General features: G+C 38.0%; 1 long non-coding RNA gene across 3 annotated transcripts in view; it reads left to right on the top strand.

Annotated features, from left to right (window-relative positions):
- Window positions 1-269: 269 nt before the first annotated feature.
- Window positions 270-18255, top strand: part of LOC146332927 (uncharacterized) — a 48938-nt gene continuing 30952 nt past the window's right edge. For all 3 annotated transcript variants that reach the window (XR_014771292.1, XR_014771294.1, XR_014771293.1), the window contains exons 1-3: window positions 270-387; window positions 4604-4694; window positions 17315-17364. This is a non-coding gene — a long non-coding RNA (uncharacterized LOC146332927). The remainder of the gene's footprint in view (window positions 388-4603; window positions 4695-17314; window positions 17365-18255) is intronic.

The raw sequence follows: 18255 nt of genomic DNA, 5'->3' as shown, positions 1-18255 counted from the left end.
GCACAGTAAAGATTTTTACAGTTACCCAGATTATTTTGTTCAGCTAAGCAGCTGACTGACACATCTCCTAGAATGATTTTTGTTGTTGTTGCCAAATTGTTTAAATTACATGAATTTCCATTATTTTTTATGCCTTTGTAGCCTACAATACCGCCCTCATCTCCTTGCTGTTTCTAAAAATATTATTAGCATTTTTTTTTTTTAAATCCGCAGTTTCGCTTAATTTTCAACAAGCAAAGAGAAACGTCACTTCCTGCTGTCGTCTTTGGTTTAGCCGTTAATTGGAACAATCGCAAATTCTGCTGAGGAGTTAAAAACTTCTTTATTGTGCCGCAGACGGAAAAAATGTTGACTTGGAGTTATCTGGAAATGGTCTTCAAAACCGTGGTAAGTGTTGTCAAGTGACGCGTGGGGTTTTTCAAACGTGACATTTCAACATTACCTGAACAGGTGCTAATGGTTAACTAAGCTAGCTAAGTCTGTGACGCATACATGACGCTGTTAGTCAAATGCAAATCTTCCATAGAGAAACTTGTTTAACGTTATATTATTGAGACTGAAGGCCACAAATCGGGTCTACAACCTGCCAAACATTTACTGCTAGCTGTTAAAATAAAGAAGTGATGACAGATAGAGTGGGTGCTAAATAGATAAACTTGTAATGCTCAAACGGAGATATAGCTAGCTAACTATTAATTTAAGTTAAAGTCCAGCAGATTTGACTGAAGATTCAAAAAACAGACCAAAGCTAAGCTTCAGGACAGAAAAATAGCACCAGCCAAATGCTGGTGAATAATATTTTATTTTGGTCATAATCTACCAGCCACTTACATAATAAGGGCTGCTAGATTTGCTTCAATCAGAGGTGAGCAGCCAAAACAAAAACAAAAACCAACCAAACGAAAAATAGAAACAAACCTACCAAGTGGCTGGCAAAATTTGATCATTCACCAGCAATTTCGCTAGCAGACAAAGAGTTTTGCACCCTGTTTTCAGTCATTAGGTGTGCCACAGACACAGCACCAAGAAGGAGCATGTTAATATTTGCATCTTGTATCTGCAGGATAGTTTGGCAGTTGATGTCTAGATAACTTGTTGTCTGTAACTTGACCTCGATAAACCTGTATTATTCCATGGGCTTTATATTTTTGTCCTCCAGTGCTCAAATATTGGTTTGAAATTGACTAAAAACTTTTCAAAAAATGAAGCTACCAGGAAAAAAAAAATAATAGTGGCTTGAAAGGCTCAATAAGGGGAAATTGAGTTGAGTACTCAGTAGCCAGTTCTCTTAAGTCAAAGTGCTGTGGGGAAAGGGTCATTGTTTTCTGTAATTCAGTGGACTGTTATTGCTTTTGAAACTTTCTGAGAACAACACAAGATAAGTTGGGGCAGGCTACAGGTGAGGTGGGTAGAAATGTTTGCTGTGCTCCTCCATTGCTAAACAGTTTTTCAATTGTATTAAACATTACAGTAGGAATCTACTGAATTTAATACAGAATAAGGCAGAAATACATATTATTCATAATTACCAATCTTGTTTTTGTTATTTGAAAATGAGCCATTTATTATTACATAGGGTGCAGGACTTTTTCTTTTGAGGCCATCGTGTTGCACCGCGCCTAAAATTGTTTATAATCTAGAGATATACATTTATAAAAATTAAGAATTCAAATTAGAGATAGAGATATAAATTTATTTATAAAGTTGTTTTTTTTTTGCTACTCTTTGACAGTGACGAAACAAGTTGGTGACATAAAAGCTCAGTGCTTTAGTCTAGTGGCTCCTTAACTCTGAATTGTTATGGTGATTGTGCCCTTATGTTACCTTTATTTAAAGTCTCAAGATCATGGTGTCAAAACGACCTTGAGACTGAATTTCTTCAAGTGCTGTTGATTAAGTAAATTGAGATGTGGGTTAAACAGACTGCTGCTAACAGCAGTTAAAGACTGGCTTGAGTGGAAAACCCCCACTGCCTGTTTCCTTGTCAGAATTAATAAAGCAAATCTTTGTGTGGCCTTCTCAAGATGCTTTCATATGCCATTCATCTGTTTTAAGGACTTTTTGTATTGTAAGCAGAAGACCCAACAGCAACACGTGTTGGGACTTTGTGTGTCACGGTTAGTCTAATAACAGTTTGAATCATTGGATGAATCTGTATCATTTTCTTCATGCTCTTTTCCTTTTGAGGTCTGAGCGTGGCCACGACTGCAAATAAAAGAAAAACATACATACTGTGAAGAAAGATTAAAAAAAATGTCCTTTTTCCAAGGTCCTCTGTGAGCCAGAATTTTAATTAAAACCACTTGTTCCCAAACCTGTACTTAATGTTTCCCATTAGTCATGTTTGAGGGATTACAGACAGCACCAATGAAAGTCAAAGATTAAATGGAAAATGCAGATGTGTGAACAATGCGGCTTGTTTTATAGCTATCACAGCTTTTTAGTAATTTTGAAAAATTAACTGGCACTGACAAGGTTCCCTAGGTCCACTTAAAAATAAAGATGACATTTTTCGGAAAAACTTGAAGGGGTTCCTTGGTTGCAGGTCAGCAGGGGAGCACCTTAAGGAAGTTAAGAGATTTTTCACAAAATGTTTTGTCCTTTTTCAAACACATTATTAGTTCTGCCCACTAAAACCTGAAACAGTTAAGCAGTCAACCAATTCATGCATTTCATTTGCATTTTGTGTTAAAGGGACAGTTCTCCCCAAAATAAAAAAAAAAATCTGATTTTTCCTATTACCTTATCTATCTAGATAGTTTTGGAGTGAGTTGCAGAGATTTGGAGATATCACCTGTAAAAAAAATCACTTGAATATAATGAAACTAGATGGCACTCTGCTTGTGCTGCTCAAACACCAAAAAATACATTTTAAAAACTCACTAGTAATGTGTCTTTCCTGCAATCATAACCCAGTCTCTCAAGATTTTTGCTCTTAGCACCACAAACTGAGTGCAATGTAGTTACATTATATTAGAGAAAATGCAACTCACACCAAAACAATCAAGATGGCAGATAGATATCTATTTTTTCATACTTTCATACCTTCCTGGCATTGTACTGGGATATATAGTTGTATGGCTGTAATTGTGTAGAACTTCTGTAAAAAGGCACAAGTCGACACTGCTCCATCATAACAGCGTTATTCCAGGAGTTGGGAAACAGCACACACAGGAGCTTTGCTTTGGTCTTGAGAAACCCAAACCCAAACTGTACATTTACAGTGCCGTTGCTGTACATTTACTGCCAGACCGACAACTTCACTGCTCACCTTTCCTCCGCTCAGTGTGCATTCACCTTTACGCTCTGCCACCATAGACAGTAGTCAGTCTGCCACTCATTCTCACTCATGATGGCTAAAGTTGCATGCTCACTAATAAGCTACTCTGATCAGTCAGTGATCTGTGGTGTTTGCTGGCTCACCTTCTACCTTATCATCGGGACTAAATCCAAAGTACTCCTGGGGCAGAGGCATTTTCCTTTTTTACTTGCTAGTCCTGTGCTGCCTTGTCCACCAGTAGAAAGACTGATGTCTTGTTGTGCGTGCTGCACAGTACAATATGTCACTTCAATACAGCATCTCCCTATCAGTTAAATAAAAAGAGGAGCATCTGTATCTTTGACTGTATTGAAAATCCTACAGTTGTGTTTTTTTTCCTGGCAATTTACCCTGGCAATACCATTATACTGCCCAAGTGTACAGGATATATAGGTAATATATATTTTATAAGATAAATAGCACTATAGGTAAGAGGAAAAATATGTATTTTTCATTTTGGGATGAACTGTCCCTTTAACGTTATTTTAATTATAATGGAAGTTGGTCCACACAAAAATACATTTATTATAGTCATCATGATCATACAGACAGAGGGGTGCCAAGCAGAACCTTGGTTTCATCAAAAGATTAGTGAATCATTTTCATATGTGATGCAGAAACCCTAATAATGGCCCTGTTATCAGGTTTGATATGCTGTAGCTTATCTGTGTGCATTGTTAATCGTTACTGACCCTTGATCCAGGGTTAGGACCCCTGTCATTCAAGCCTTGTAACAACTTCCTCAGAAGTTCTCAAATGTCTCTGGATAGACTGGATAGCCTCTGCCCCTGACTCATTTCCTAGTGACCTCCAGTCAGATATCTGGACCTGGCAGAGGGTTAGTGTCTTTGAAAAGCATGCCTTAATTAGATGGTGCATGTATCTTAGGTATTTGTCTTTAAACATGTTCTCCTTATTTGATCTTTCAGAGATGTTTCTTTTTTAAACCTACCTCCCACAGTGGTGTATCAGCAGTGTGATTCAGCATTTAAAATGCAGTGAAGCGTATTATTCAACTAAAGCAGAAGATAAAAACATTTTTCTTGCTTGTGTCCTGATGTGAGACTGTGAAAGAAGATGAGGGATGGAAGAGCAGTTCATTTTTATACTGCATCCAGCTCCAGAGGAAGGGGAGGCAATGATCAGTAATGAGTTTGGCCGTTGGCCCAGTATGATTATTAAGAATTGCTACTGATAACAACACAGTGTATGAATTATATCATGGCACTGACATTTGTAATCACATCTTTGCTTTTCCCCTCTCTCTTTCTGTTTGTGAGTTAGCACCCTGTCAGCTCTGCAGCAGATTTTCAAAGGGGGAAGAGAAAGGAGAGAAAAAAGAAGAGAAATGACTGTGCAAGGGTTTCCAAACCAGGTATGAGAGTAATTTTTTTGCTTTTCAAGACTTTGGCATATTTATGGGGGCATTACTGTAGGAGTGGGCCATTTAATGTTATTTGCAGAAAGCACACATTGTTCACATCAGGCTTACAAAAGCTGAAGGCACAGCCATGTGATCATGACCTCGCAGCTGAAAGGCCAAGCTGCATGAGGCAAATGGGATTCGGCGTTTGTGAGAGCTCCACACAATTAATAATAGAACCAGGTTATGAAAATAAAAAAATGTAGGACTTGTCCTAAAGCTTTGTGTTAAGCAGCCTAAGGCACCGGCACAATGCTCAACTGGAGAGGCATGATATGATGCAACTGCTTAGTATATCAGAACACTTGCTCAGTAAGAAAGGGAGAAAAGAATAGACCTTAGTAAGTTGTGTGTAGCAAAAATGTAATTCTGATCCCTGCTGGGCTCCCTCAAGATGTTTTACGCATGATTGTGTTGAATACTGCCTGCATCATCATGTTATCTTGAATCACATTATCCTCAGTACTCAGTCAATAGTGTGCTTTTTCTTCCTGCAAGATTAAAACTCCATCACAAGTGTTTTAATGCTGAAAGCAGTACTGAGGATCAAATGTTTTGATGAAAATTTGCTTTTTTGAAAACTCGGTTTTTTGAAATGACAAAAATAGTACCATGTCCCCCAAAAATTCAGAAAGTACAGCAGTATGAATTCCCCCTACAGTAGGGGTGTACCACATTTTATCATTCACAATATATCATCATTATTTATTTCATGATAAAAAAAAAAAAATGTCAGTATTCTGACTTGCTAGCATAATGACATCATACCGTTGCATGCAGCAAAAAACAAGTGTGGCTGAAAGTGCAAGTGATGTCGCTGTCGGCTTTACAGTGGAGAAGTTGGTTCTAAAACGGGGAGCGACTTGAGTATTGTGGAAGTGGTTTGATTACAAAAGATGAGATGTACAGCAAATCACTTTAATATGTAAGAATTCAAAAAGCTGTTGTGAGTTCAAAACCAAAATAATTTCTCAGTGTTCTGACAAGAATATCATCAATGCAGAATTACACTAACTATTTTGCTGTTATTTTATGGTCATATCGCGCACCATGTGTGGATTTTGACTATACCTTGCTGACCGATAATGTCAAAGCTTTGCAAAATTTCCGATTTCCAATTCTGATATCTGAATTCGGATAGACTATACTGATATACTGACACAGTGCTCTTTTTTCTTGATGTTTATTTAGTTATTATTATTATTATTATTATTATTATTATTAGTGATGTTATTCCCACAGCTGGTAACAACACACACACACACACACTCAGGAACCCTACTTCAGTCTTGAGAAGCTACAGCTTTCATTCACCAATGAACTTAAACCCACAGTGTACATTTACAGTGCTGCCACTGCTCATTTATTGCCAGACCAACAACCTTTTCTTCAACTCAGCACCGTTCACATGTATCATTGGGACTGAATCCAAAATAGTCCCAAACAGAAGAATTTTTCTTCTTTTTTTGTAGTTAGTTCTGGAATTTTTTCCTCCAGATGCCATGTTTGTGTGCTCAGCTGCACTGCCACGCATAGACCGACTCTTGTTTGCATGTTTTAAGCACGGTACAATATAGCATCTCCCTATCACTAAAGAGGCGAGTCTCTATTTAAAATGGCATTGCATGTTATACCAACAGGGGTTTTTTAATACTCTAGTATAATAACTCTATACCACCCAAGCCTTTTGGTTGTGCTGGCTTATTGTTATATCATGAGTGAGGTGGCCAATACATTTCTTTACTCCAACTGTATCACTGCATAGAAATTTGGAACACATTTCCCTTATACTACATGTAATCATAGAGCGTAAGTGAACAGTGCTGTCCAGCACTGATTCGTACTGTTACAGCACGGTCCTTATAAATAGAAAACATGTGGCAAATGTGTGGTGCAGACTGGTGTTGTAAGTGAGATGCCTGACGCCAGTATTATTATTATTGTTATTATTATTATTATTACTATAATAACAGCAATGTTGGGCACCAGTACTGATTTTGGATCAGATCGGTCTCATCTCTACCAGCATTACAGTTAAGAGTGCAGTAATAGCTGTCATGTAGCTGCCATACCAGTGCTTTACTGCTTCAGAAGCATTTCTATTTAGATTTTAAGAAAAACAAATATATTGGATATATACTGTTGCTGTCTGTACTCTAAATTGTACCATGATACAAATTTTAGGCCCTACTGCTCAGCCCTAGATTTTAATATCATGTATAACCACTAAACATTGTACTTCCAACATCGATGCCATGTTATACAACATCTGCATGAATGCAAAGATGGAAAGCTAGAGGCCTGCATTGTCCTGACCACAGAAGTGTAACCACTGACTCTTGGGGCTGAGTCAGACAAAAATATGGTGTGCTTTTACTCTGCTCGGCCAAATGTGAAATAAATAAAAAGAAAGGAAAATGGCTGCTCTCTTGGCTGTACCCTTGGTCCCTTGCTCTTTGTTAAAACCATATCTCTGCTGCTCCATTGCCCCCAGCTACATTAAATCCCATTAAATTCACCTTCATTAAAGCAGTCCTCTCTACTCCTTGCAGCAGCCCTGGTGCGGGCCTCTCAAGGACAGAGCAGTAATGAGGGTGGACTGGATTTAACCTTGAAGAGTACAGGTTTTCATTTCCAAATCAATAACTTATGGTTCAAAACTGCCACTAGATCCAGGCTATAATTTTCAAGCATTAATTGTGTGGATTATGTTTCTCCAGCAGTGAGAAGGTATTTAACTTTAAGCTGCAGTGTAGATATTGCATTTATCATTTATTTTTTTTATTTTTTTACAATAGGAATTGACAGCTTGCACATTTTCTATATTAGTGACTTTGTGTGCCTGTGTACACTTTGCTGCACAGATGGGATAACTTAGAGAGATTGTATTTCAAAGAGTCTGTGTGAGTATAAGTAATTATGCTGTTGGTGCAATTTTCTACAGTGAAACCAAGCAAGAGGGCAGTAGGCTGGAATTTCTCCTTCTCCTCAGTCCAGTGTTGCAGTACAGTGTCATCATTCACTCTAAAGAGGTAGAAATATAAGAAATCTCCTCCACAGCTGTGTAAGGCAAGTGTTGGCAGTCACCTGCTGTCAGAAGAAGTCGGAAAATATGAATTATGAATGAAAAAATTAACACGTGGGTGATAGGCAGACAGCAGGGACAAGGGGGAAAGAAAAAAATAGCCTGACCTACAGTAAAGGAGTGAAATTGTTTCAACTCCTGTAATTCTCCACATTTTAATGGGACATTCTCCGTAGTGGGGTTTGCTGTCATTGTCATATGATTGTATGGAAAGCATTAACTTGTCCTGCGGTGATAATTTCTGCCCGGCATGTTCATAATATGAAATATTGGATCTTTTCATAAAATGGGGAGGGCTGAGGCTGTGGTGATCACTGGAGCTTAATTTTTTAATCAACTTCTCTCTTAAATGAAGCTTTATTAAATTACAAAGCTCACACAGTGGGAGTAGGACACAGTCAGAGATGGCCCAGTGTAAAAAAGAGCTTTGTGGGATAATTAAATAAAATTAATAAAAAACCCTCCGCTAGCGTAGACTGAGGAGAATGGGACAGCGAGGAAAGCCAGTAGCCATTTTCATGCTCTGGTTTTCTTTCATTCTTTCTCATTAGGCTCTCAGGAAATTTACCATGTGGAATTATGAAAAGAAGAAAGGGATACAATGTCTACAAGATATTGATGGATAGTAAATGGAGACACAATTACATTCAGGGTTTTTTCACACTCATTTTCACACACAGTGTACAGAGAAATTAAATGTTGCTGCTCAGCCAGAGAAAGGACATCTGATCACATTTGGCTAAGCTTTGGCAGATTTGGTTATACTTTAAGGTCAGTCAGTAAAGATTTAGCAGAATTCTTTGTGTAACTTGTAGTATGTTATAATCATATTGTATCACAGTTGAGAGCAGGGTCGGGTTACTTGATCATTTTCAACTTGTGTGCAGCCTCATGCAGGAACTCCTTAACTACTCTTTAATCCTTGTTAAAGACTAAAGATAGTGATTTTTGTTGTCATTGCTCTGAAACTTTCAAAGAAGCTGTCTGTGAATCCATGAGAGTTTCGTGAGTCAGTCTCATCTTGTGAATTGCATTTTTTTTACTCTTCAGGCTCCATTAAATGGTACCAGTTTCACTGGCATTTTCTTCTCAGTGTAATTTCTCATCATGTCTTCTAAAAAGATGGAACATGATACTAGGGTTTTCTTTATATGTTCTAGTTAAAATGGTCATATTGTCCAATAAAATTAAAACATTTGGTCATTTTAACAGAAAGATTGATGAAGAAATGAGCGTGTTAGCATTCAACAGCTTTCATTAAGCTTTGACATTGCATATGTGATAAAGGCTAGTGCTTTGTCACTTGTATACTGTCCAAGGTTCATGAGCAATTGTTTTGGCTTTACTGGTTTGACAACAGTGAGCTTTAAGTGGCATAGGTGTTCAGCTGGGTTTGGATTCTTTAGCAACATTACGAGCAAGGCTTTTAAGAGTTTGTTTTCTTAATGCAAATTTCTTGAAGCAAATCACACAGAATTTGAATTCTGAATTTGTTGCCTCTTCTCTTCATGTGTTTATCTGTTGTATGCATCAATTGTCATCCCACGGTCTTTAGTTACTGAACCAAACTTTTTACAATTTGTTGTGAACGATGGACAGAACATAACTCAGCTAAACAGTTAATTAATAAATTATTTAATAATAGCTCTCAATCTGCGTAAACTCTAAAGCAGTGTTCAGACTAACTTGAGGCCTGCCTGAAAAAAGCCCTGCCTTGAGCCCTGCCCTGATTAAGCAAGTCTGTTATTGCAGTGCAAGTGCCAAACCTGAACATGGCTCAACTTGCTCTATGTTGGCCAAACAAATACGTACATAGATGAGTTGTAACAGTATTTTGAACGATTGAGCAAAGTTTTGGTAGCTGATAAACTTTCAGACTCCTGAAACTTGAATTCCAGCTGGACCTGCATCATATTTTGTTTCTCATTGTCTCAAAAGTTTTTGAAACAACACAGCCTCTCCAGTGCAGCCCCTAGACTGTTTTAACACATGGCCATTTTCAGTTGGAATCCTTCAAATGATGGACTATGTCTGTCTAGAGCATTTGAATTGAATGACTGGTGACCAGGGTAAAAGGCTTCAGGAAATGTGGACTCCATACCATTTGGAAGAAATAATTCTTACCCAATGGGTACCAGACCTTCACAGAGCAAAAATAACTAAGATTAATAATAGAAATTGTTAAATTACCATTGCAAACCTGGCAGGATAGTCACATTTTACATATATTTACTGATCTGTGTACCTTTCCCTTAATCCTGAATTTTGAGAGGGACTGAGAAGTCTGACCACACTGTTGAAGTGTGAGGCATGACTAAGGAGTGGACGCATCAAAAGCAAAGTTTCATTAAGTGAGGGATGGCAAATGCTAATGATATTTTAACCACTCTGCTACTAACTCAACAACTCTGAATGATATTACTATGGGATGATGTACATCTATCTGAATATAACCACCATATCAATGAATCTGACTATAAGTTAATGTATTAGATAATGTTCTTTTTTTAGGAACTATGGATTGGACATTTAGTAAACAAAGATTACTGGTGGACTGAACAGTTTCACAGACTGGAGGGAGCCATGTTGAGGCCAAACACAACCCCCAGACATCTCTTCCCATTAGATTCCTTGAGAAATCTGCCAGATATATTTCCAGAAAAACCTCCTGTAAGACTAGTACCAGTGCACCGTTCTAGTCATTTGCAATAACAATACCTTGACCAGTGTAGAGTGCAGCATTCTTAGTGGAGGTGAGATAATAATGCAAAACACATTTCTTTGTGGTACACAGCCAATAGAAAACTTATGAATATGCAGGTTTAAAAAAAGACACAACTGTTAGATAATGTGTACCTTTTAGGTAGAGCCAGAAGTTTTATATAGTTCTAAATAGCTCCTCTTTCAGCCTGTAATAATGTATTGTCATTGTTTGGACAATCAAAGGGGTCACATTTGTCTCCATTGGCAAAATATGAGATGGCTATTTCCTCTTTATGTTGACAGCCTTGTCTCATGCTTCCAGAGGAGTAGAATTTACTATATCCTGCTCTGTGAAGCATCTCCCTTACTACGTGGCTTTGTGTTTTATCCACTATAGAAAAAGTTTTTGGCCTACTTGCCTTGTTTTACTATTGCCTTTAACATTTCACACAGCTGTCCTTGACATTTTGGGAAGCCTTATGATTATTTATAGTCTCTTAAGAGGTCCCACATTGTGCGGTGGGTTATTGCTATAATATGTTGTCTCATTTATCAGTCTGTTTTTTTTTTTTACTCTTGCTGTTTTTAATTCTCAGAGATTCAAGTGATCAGAAGTTTGAGGGGGAAAATGAATTCACTCTCTTGTTTTTTTTTTTTTCTCTGGGGCATTTTGTTTAGGCCTAATAAATTTTGATAATTTACCTGCATGGGCAGATTAGTTGGAAAGTTTGGTTAACAGTGCTTGGGATTAACCTGCTCTATAGTTAACACTGGAGATCAGTCTCTTACGCTATATCATTTGGTTGAACAAATGTATTCTTGATGAAGAATAACATATATATTTTTAATCCTGTTTGATGAATTGAATTTTGATTATGTCAATGCAGGCTGCACTTGTTGCCAGCAGAGTTTATACTGTAGAGCAGTGATTGTAACAGCTCAGTTGTTTTTGAATGGAATTTAGAACCTCTGTATTGATGCATATAGGCTTTTTCATAGGACGGCATTGATTGGTATCTTCCATGGCCAGAGACAAGAGAGCTTGTCCCTAATGTAATTTATGTCAAGCCTGATAGTGAGTCAACGCAAAAAATAAAATGATTGATCCCACTGTTACATAAACTCCACACACACTTTGTTTTTTATTTGACACAGGTCTCATTGAACTCACTGTTATTCTGTGATGGATGAAAAAATGAAATGTTTTTGGATTGATGAAGGATCATCAAAGGCAGACTTTAGCTGTTCGAAGCTGGCTGGTATTCTGGCTATGATGCCAGAGGAAGCTTTTGAGCATGGCTAATACATGCTTTGTTTTTGTTCGTCATTGAAAATTACATTGGACACAGAACAGGAACAAGCAGGTAGCAGAATGCAGTAGTTTGCCAATGGAAGGCTTGTTGCAGCGGTACGCATACTGTGAATCACCCTGGGCTGACTGTCACAATGTTTCTTTAAGATTATTTATATATTTTCCCAATCAGAATCAACTATAAACGTAACACTCATCTTCTGCATATCATGTTGTGGCTGACACCATACCATAAGCGTTCCAGCTTTTATCTATGTGGAGTTGTTTATCCCCCTGTGTTTGTACAGGTGATCTAATATCCTTCCACAGTCTAACATCTTAGTCAAGTGAGCTGGAGACTCACCTCAAGAAATTGTCCAAATGTTTACTGTGATTGCTGGTTTTTGTCAGATGAATCTTGTGTTCCTGTCTTCTGAACAGTGCATGCTTGGAACAGTGTTCTTTTGCAAGAATTCATCTAGAATGGATGTAAACTGAAAAATAGATTGTAGTATCTGCAGTGGATTTCCAAAAGATACTCTCTCAACTTAACCCTGTGTGTTTTAAGAGTCTTTTCCGTCAGTATGAAGTTGTCATGTTGTGCGTTTTTCTATTGTTTTTTTTTATTGTGCCTTCACTCAAAAATGTCAATCCTGGAATATGACAAGGAAAGCCTATACTTAACTATGCTTTTAAAGAAAATAAAAACACCTTTTGCGCACACTGTGTACCCAGTTCACTCATCCTTCCATAGCAAGATATCTAATGTCAGTCACAAAATCTTTGGCTGGACTTCAAAGCTGAAAACACGGTAAAATCATATTTCAGCACCTAATATTGTGCTTATACTCTCCACAGAGCGTGTAGTTGGGCTAATTCAGTTAGCCCAAACCTCTTCCAGCCAAGGCTCTGAAGTTTTACACTTGTGCCCAGTATGTTGTGAAATTGCAAACACTTTTATGTCTGCCTGTCTATCAAACTTTATAATGCTCTGATTTCTACCCCACTGGCAGTGTCTTTTAATTAGATTATACTGGAGGAATAACCAGAGTTCAGAATGCCAATTTGTGTCCCAGACGGTGTAAAATTTGCTGTTACACTGCCGCCAAACAGAGCAGGTGAGAGCAGACAAGGTCCTCAGGCAAAGAGCAGCTGACTGCTCCTTAAGACTTTCTCTCTCTCTGTATTTCACCTCTCTCTGCCTTCTTTGCAGTCAAACATTAGAGGCATGAGAGGATAAATAAACATGTTATTCAATAGTCCAACAATCAAAGTAAAATACCAAAGTTTTCAAACAGATGATGTCTCCAGGGTAGAAATTTCTGTACTATAGAGAACAGTGATGTTGACACTGTGTTGGCAATGAAAACATGTGTAGTGTACGTGCTGCATATTGAATCTGACAGCGTGTTAGTTCACTCAGTCATTATACTGATTTATGAGAGGTCAACCGAGTATCTACAGCTGGGTGTAAAAACAAATGATAGCAAGGAACATTTATTTTGCCAGTTGTGGATGTGTGCCAATTGTGATAATTGTCAAAAAACAATAAGAAAATACTGTGTTGCATCTTGCGAGTGCTTGTAACAGTCAGACCTTTTCATTCAGTGTGTTAGAAATGTATAATTTACACAGAAAATACTAACTTTGTGTTTAAATGATATAGCCAATGAAAGCAGCAAAGTGAACAGCTGCAGGTAATTAGAGCTGGCCCAGGAATGGCCAGGGATTCAAAGTAAACATGGACGGTTTCCACCATCAACAACATTTACAAATGCAGAAGAAGGAAGCTACTGAATTTGTGAAGAATGTGCAGTGGGAATGGAAAGCATAGAAGCATGAAGCCAGCAGATGTTGAAAATTAAATACATGCGGCATGTGGCTAACAGGACTGTGGGCTTATTCTTCTGATGGTGGACCCTGGAGTTCTCAGGGGCTAGAGGACAGCTGTTCCGGGTTAATACGTACAGGTTTACATCCAGCCAGCCATAGCTAAGATTTTTTCAAATTTCCTTTAGGGGAAACTGCTTTTACTTTGTTTCATATCTATGGCCTGCTACTGTTGTTTGCAGCAGTACACATATCAAGAATGAATCCATAAAATTGGTCACACAGCACAATTTGGCTGTTGAATTGATTGACTTTAAAAGGTTTGATGAAACCAAACTCTTGTAGATTCATGGCCCCAGAGAGCTCAGATTCTTTCTGGCATATCGCTGAAACATTTGTGCCAACTGGTTCTACTTTAAATTGCTGAAAAGACTTGAATTATAGATGACTGACAGCATGATGCTCACTTGTGGCTTTGTGTGTGCCCTCAGCTGCTGCTTGAAAAGTTTTCACTCAGACACAATGGCAGCATTAGGAAGATTTCTTTTTGTCCTGTGAAGTAAACAAACCAAAAAACAACTTATGTAACAATCCTTAACGGTCCAATGTATAAGATTCATGGGTATTTAATGGCTGAATATAACAGAAATGGAATATAATATTCATGGGTATGTTTTCATGTGTAGTCACTTGAAAATAATCATCATGTTTTCTTTACCTTAGAATGAACCCTTTATATCTACAGGGGGTGTGGATAGTTGCCATGCAGCACTGCCATGTTTTTACTGTGGCCCAGAATGAGACAAAGTGTTTGCAAGCTGCAAGCTTTAGGTGGTCAGTGTTGAGAAAAATATCATAAAGCAAATACATTCCAAAATGTTGTTCCGTTATACCTAGGAATGTCACTATAAAATCAAAAATCAATTGAAATGAAAGGAAGATCTGTGATTTTTCCCAATAATCTCCATGCTCTCCATCCCTGCTTACTTTAGCAAGTGCCTGGAAAAAAAAGAAAAGAAAAGAAAAAGAAAAGAAAAACAACAGTTCAAAGATGACACAGCATTGCTTACTGGTAACCTGCAGCTGCCAGAGGTGGAAATGTATCTAATTCTTTGACTGTCTATTGTCACTACAGTTATTGTTCTATCTAGAGATGCACCGATCAGCCGGCCAGAGAACGGAACCGGCCGGTTTTCAGCGTGACCAGAGTCTTTTCCTCTGACTGCAGTAACATGCTGGCACTGGGAATTTGAAAATGTAAATTGTCAGTGTAAGTTGCCAGTGCGTAAAACTAATGATCCGTTGAGCTTTACAAATTGATCCAAAAAGATTGGATAGTTTAACAAAGGCGTAGCTGTCTGTGCTGACAAAAACTGTTCAAAATCTAAACAAATCGCAACCCTAAAATCAAGATTCACATCTGGATATGTAGACTTGTGACACCCCAAATAATAATTTATCTAGTATTTAATAACACAACTTAGGCCTTTTATATGGTCACAGACATTAGGTGGACTTAAGTATGGGGAGTATGAAAGAACTTGAAACATAAAAGAATTTTACTGTTTTGCAGCTATGTTTCATGCTGAAATCTTGCAATAGTTTCCTAGCTTTCCTTTGCCATCAATAGATTATTCTTCTTTTGATTTGTAGCCTCAGATGTATTAAAATTAGACAAATTCTCGTGTATTTTTATTTCTGTCCTTTGGAAGCAGTACAGCAATGGCATCAGTAATGAATCAAATGGCTTGGAGTTACCTAATGGAATGCATTGTGTTAAGTCTGTCTCTGTGTGGCATCCCTTAACTAAATATTAGCACACTGGCTGGGCAGTCTGAGTGTGGTACCTCCTTCACCAGCTTCCACTGAAACAACCACACTCTGTTTATTCGAAATAGCTGCCTCAAAGTTTACTGTCAGGCACTCTGCCTCTCTTGGCTCTTTGGCTGTTGCAACAAAAACATGTCAGTAGTGTTTAAAGTAGTCGTGTCATAAATTATTTGCACTAATCTGTGTAGGTATTCGTTCTGACTCATGAAGCAGTGGGTGATTCCAGGCTGGAGAGTATATAGGTTTTGTTTTTCAAAGCCAGGCACGACTTCACAGAAATGAAGTTTAACATTTGCTTTTTGTTTAGCCCGACAGCTTATAGAAAGAAAATATGGCTTTTCACTGGGAAAGAAAGCACTTCGTTAGAAAAAATAAAAACACTCAACAAAACATACGGTGCCCATTCATTTCACTGTTAATATATCAAAATGTCACTAATGTGCATAGTTTATTCTGTACAGCAATGCTTTAGTTTTCTGTCTTAGTACTTTATGACACGTTCTGGGACTTCATCAAAGAAAATAGTCTTTATGTGTTAGCAGAGTCTGGTGTTTTACATTTTGAGGATAGAAAAATGTGAGAATAAATTCAGAAAACCTTTCCCAGTGTGAAACCATTTAGTAATTACAAGATCTTTTGTTTGTACTTTTGTACATTCATTTTTGAAATGAAGTAGCATTTGTTGTTTGATTTTATGGTGATGAGAGTTAGAGTAAAACCTTGATAACTTACCTTTGCTAGTGTCAAGTTTAAATGAGATATATGCAAGGATTTTGGTTTAAAACTTTCAAAAATTCACAAAAATTACCATCGGAATGTGAATAAATAACAGTTTTGATGTTATGTCAAAGATGTCTGTGTATTATATTGCAGAGATATGGGTATTAGCATGCTAAGAACAAGCTGCAGCCTGACAAGTCTTGTAATACAACTTTGAACCTCAAGAGTCAATGTAGTGTCCAGTCTACCCTCAGTCCAACATGAGAGGCTGAAAAAGTAGAGCTGCCCAGGGCAAAAGAAATCACGCTCATCAGCAAAGAAAGAGGTTATAGAAATTGAAGCAAATTTTTGCATCACATTCATTTTTACTGAAAAAAACCCAGCAACTATTAAAATCATTATGATGTGACATTTACTGGGGTCTATATCAAACAAGCATGTTTTCTTACATCTGGAGAACAAGATTTGTAGGCCAGGGCAGTAGTACTGTACTATGTCATTATAATGCTTGTTTGGTCCAGGATTTTTTCACTGATTAAAGCATTGCAGCTTCTGCTATGTGGATATTGTACTTGAGCATATGGCAGTTCTGATTAATACCATGATTAATCGTATAACCCCAATGACCAATTCTTACATATAGTTCCTTTGATGCTTAAACACAAAAACTGATTGATACTTGTTTGGAAAATCTCTTTTATTATGTCTATTGTGCCCTGTGTAGTCCAGTGTCAAAAACTTTTAGCGCAGGATTACAGTGTTGATATAGGAAAATAATACAATGTATGGTTTGCAACTGCAAAAGTGATTAAGTATTTACCTTTTAGGCTTCTATCATTGAACTTTTATGTTAGTGTAAATATCCATGGTTGTATGTAGAACTCATGGCTTTCATCTCCCTGCTTCTAACCCATTTCACCTCTTGAACCCCTCACACCTTTTCCCCTGTCTGACCAGGTGTATCTGTTCAGTCACCCTGCGCACGACTGCGGGTTGGGTAGTTTATTATTACTTAATCGCCGCCGTCGGCTCCCATCAGGGTTTAAGATGAATGTTGCCAGCTGTTTCCCTGCTCTCATTATTTCTCTGTCTTTTGCTCTCTCACCTTGACAGATCTGCTCCACATGCTGTGGCCTCATGGTGGTGGTGAAGCTCCTTCAGTGGTGAGTACTTTACTCTGGACCCAGCAAGCACGTTCTTAAAATTCTCTGACGATATGGTGAAAAAGTCTGCACACTACCATGCAGATGAAAGGGAGAAAATTCTGTTGTGTCTCATTTTGTAGGGTTATATTTTATTTTGCAAAGATAGCGATAGATGTGTCAGATAAAATGGGACATAGTCACTCTAACTGCTCCCTTGTGGATTCAGTGATAGTACGATATACATTATGTATCTCATGTTAAATCACTTGTAAATGCAGATGGGTTGGGGGAATGGTCAAATCTCCATTAAAGGAGTGATGTTTTTTTGTGGCCAGGGGGATGTTGGACAAAGTTGAAGCCCTCCTTCTCCCTGGAGGTGGGCTAGGATCATTAGTTTTAGTTTTTGAAGTGTTTGGCCTTTTGATGTTCCTATGTTCTCTTTAGGCAGCCTGGCCTGAAGGATATTTAATATCACTCCTACAAATTTCCAGTTAGGAATAATTTGAACTGAGCATCTGTCAAAGAAACAGCCATTTAAATACATTGGTCATGGTTAAAGAGGCATAAAATGAGGCCAGATTAGACAGAGCACCTTTCTCTGAAGGCTGGCTCTGGTCGAGTCGGGGCCAACCCGGGGCACAGCGACCCAGCAAAACTGCTCCTGCTTCCAATTCATTAAGTATAACTATCTAACACCACTTGGATTCAAACTCTCCCCTGGCTGCCCTCCACATGACCAGCCAAGCTCGCTTTTCCTGCCACTGTGGCATGATGGGGATTGTCTTAGGGTCTCAGTTCGTTGATATTTTATTTATGAATGTTCAGGGGAGTTGAGACTAGATTATATTTCTCTGTCTCTGATGCTCTGAGTAACTGGGGACTGCTATATCCCCAATGTCTTCACTTCAA

This window comes from Lutjanus erythropterus, chromosome 1 (assembly GCF_056507025.1).
Source record: "Lutjanus erythropterus isolate fLutEry1 chromosome 1, fLutEry1.hap2, whole genome shotgun sequence".
Classification (NCBI taxonomy): Eukaryota; Metazoa; Chordata; class Actinopteri; order Lutjaniformes; family Lutjanidae; genus Lutjanus; species Lutjanus erythropterus.
The sequence above is the reverse complement of the archived record's forward strand: the minus strand, read 5'-3'. Positions and strand labels throughout refer to the sequence as shown.